General features: G+C 36.7%; 1 pseudogene; it reads right to left on the minus strand.

Annotated features, from left to right (window-relative positions):
• Positions 1-1,788: 1,788 nt before the first annotated feature.
• LOC114208083 (large ribosomal subunit protein eL15 pseudogene) lies at positions 1,789-2,311 on the minus strand (annotated as a pseudogene).
• Positions 2,312-3,394: the final 1,083 nt, after the last annotated feature.

Consider the following 3,394-nt stretch of genomic DNA (forward strand, 5'->3'; position numbering starts at 1 on the left):
AAGTTGCGTTTAAGTAGGTGTTGCACATTTGGGGAGGATTACTTTTTAAATTTTTCTTGTTATTTTACTGTTAATATATCCCCAAACCAAGTGAGGTGTTTGAATAGGAGTACTCTTGCTAACTCATTTTAAGCACACAGTCAAAGCAATACTGCCTCACAATTTATTTCCCATATGTATAACTTACTTTTATCACATTATTTAGTACAGAGCATTTATTCTATCTTTTGGGGATCAGATAGCTAATTTGTGAAAATCACCTTGAATCACATGTCTATTTCCAAAGTGACTATCAACTTTATTCAAATTAAAGTAGGTCTACCTGAACCAAACTATCTAATCAATATAGAGCAAAGAAAGCATCTGGAATTGTAGGTTCTAGTCCTAATTCTGCCACTAACAAGCAACAAATTCTTATTCAAATTTATCTCATACTCCAAATCTCAGTGTTGTCATCTGTCAATAGAAATGTTGGTATATTTCTCCCTTAGGTAAACTACCTAATTCTACTTCTAAAATAATACAAATTGTTTAATGAGTTTTTTGTAAAAATAAAAAGAAATCATCTTTACAAGATACAAAGGGATAGTGTTTGATACTCAGAAATTATTAGCAGGATTGATACTAAATATCTGGGATATTACCTAAAGTCTCCTTCCAAATACATTCCCTGTACTGGCATGTACCCATTACTATACCCCTCTCTTAATTTTGAATTCTAAAAATCACACACACACACACACACACACACACACACACACACATTCAGTAAAATAAGAATACATGATAATGAAAAAGCTTCTTTTCTTTCTTTTTTTTAAATTCTGACCAAAGCCAACTTTAATTTTTTATCTTCACACTTAACAGGTTATCTGATGGCCACCAGTTTCCCAATCCTAGCATTGGTTACTAGCTTACATATCTTAAGGTAAATTCTTCTCATTTACCTAATGTTTAATTTCCATCAGTTTTAATATAGACCAGCATAAATACCATTATTGAGTGCTTTGTATGAAATTCAGTATTCTACAGATCCCATGTAGTTGTGGGATAGAACCAGGGGCTTCCCCCTTTTATGCAAACTCCAGTGGTACTGTGACCAAGGCAATTTCGCTTAGGTTAAGCAGGATTTATTTCCCTTTGTAAGAGAACCCTCTTGCAACAGGTTTAATCAATTCTTCTAAAAATGGTGTCATTCTTTCAAACTATTCTTTCAGAAGCAGCAGTTACATAAATAGAATATTGGATTCAACCTAAAAATGTGGGCCCTGGTTAACATTATTCTGTATATGATCATGATAAAAGATTAGGATATTCTTCACATTTCCAAATAAAATTCAATTTAAAAAAGTTGTTCCTACCAAACCCCTAAAAACAGCCATTTGAGAGTAAACCAGTAGAGCATTATATTGCCCCAATGAAGCTGTAGGTTTCATTACATGCACCAACAAATCTACATGGCTAGCTTCTGCATTCCACTTTTATACAATTTCTGTTACACCTATTATACTAAACAGCATTTTAAACACTGACATATAAACTCCCTAATAAGATAAAGCAAAGACAAAAGCATTTATCTTATTAGAAACAAGATACACCATCACTTACAGTCTTCAAACATGATTACACTTTAACTTTCATAATTTGACAATGCATTCATGGAACAATCTGCAGACAACTCATTTTAACAGCAAATTAAAGAAAGCTTTTAAGCAGACATGACTGTCCTAAATTATTTATTAGGTAAGAATTTAACAAACATTACTTATACCAGCAGAAATGGTGGCGTTAGAAAGTATTGTGTCTTCTCCATGCTGCATGGTGAGAACCACCAATAGTGTGGTGAACTTGTGACCCTTTCCAAAGCCACAGCTCCTAAGGCCTGCAGATGTCAGCCCTCACATCTCCCTGTGCTTGTGGACTAGTTTGGTGATCCACTGGGTGTCAGGATTTCTTCCGAAAATTTTATGGAATGGATCAATGAGGATAACCTCAAAGGATTTGTACATGGAATCTTTGCCAACCCAGTAAGAATCCAAGACTCTCAGAGCCCCACAGTGGCGTTTAGCTTACTCCTCTGCAACAGACCAAAGGCTTTGGGCAAGCTTTAGCTGGTTAACACCATGATAGACAGGCTTGCCATAGGTAGCACCCTTAGGAACTTGGCATCTGTGGCCACAACATTGCACACGGATCCAATATACGACGTAACCTTGCCTGGTCTTGCACCCCAGTCTGCAGGCTTTATCGGGCCGGGAGAGGCCAGGGGCTCTGTGAAGCACAGAGAGTGGTGGTACTGCCAGCAGCACATCCTTTGAGCTGATGGCTGCCACCAGACAGAAAGGAAAGGGCTAAAAGCTATTCTTTTCAAAAGAAAGCACATAATCAACAGGATGTGTGGGCAAATGAAAGAACTGATAGAGAACAGTTATATGAAATGTGGGAGATGTCCTTTGAGGATCTCAAATTCTGGCCTTATCCTTGGTTAAAATGAGGTAGAGAGAGGGAAATAGGAATCTCTGTTTAGTTTTATGATCTGGAGCAGGAAAAAAAAAACATGTGCTTTTCTTCCTATGGAATAGAAAGAGGGACACAGCAATTATTTTAGCAAAGCCTCCCCTCTCATGTGATGCCAGAACAACAGACTAGCAAAGCTGAATAAGAGGTGTTGGCTAATGGGCGTGAGCCTCATCCCAGTCTCTTTCAGGGAAAATGGTAAGTAGGGAAATATGATAATGCTAAGGGGGTACTGGTAGGCATGCAAAGACCTAGGCAGGGAGAAGGAGTCAGAGTACTTATATCTGACAGTTCAAGGCCATGGCAAGACTATGAAGAACAGCACATGCCAGCGTAAGATGATAAGGGCCAATTGAAGGAAAGTATACCGCAATCAATTATAGGAAACACCAGAGGGTGGCAGTGAGCCAGATATACCTTCCTTCAGCATGCCACGTACATATACATAGATACTGCTCTGGGGGACGAGAGGTATAAAGAATTTGATTTCACTAAGTCATCATTTCCTTAAAAAGAGTAAGTTTTAAACTAACAGAGGATGGGTTATATTTATCATTAAGACTAAGATTCCCCATATAAAGTGGAAACAGGAAGAGACTTGCTAAGTAAATTTCTACTTATCAATGGAGAATTAAAGCATTTTTAAAAGATATGTTTATAGGAATTATTATTATTATTATTATTTTAATTACTTTTGCCATCAGATCCCTTTTAATTCTCATGTGCCTTGAACAGTTTCAACTAAAAACTCAGCTATTTAAATCATACAGAATTTACTTCTATTCAGGATATGGAAATCTGCAAACAATATCATTCTCACAATAACAACAATAAAACAGCCAGAAAGCTACAATATCATAACTGTTTTTGAGTCCAT

This window comes from Eumetopias jubatus, unplaced genomic scaffold, assembly GCF_037043125.1.
Source record: "Eumetopias jubatus isolate StellerSeaLion01/CBP00866 unplaced genomic scaffold, mEumJub1_p1.0 scaffold_4, whole genome shotgun sequence".
Lineage (NCBI taxonomy): Eukaryota > Metazoa > Chordata > Mammalia > Carnivora > Otariidae > Eumetopias > Eumetopias jubatus.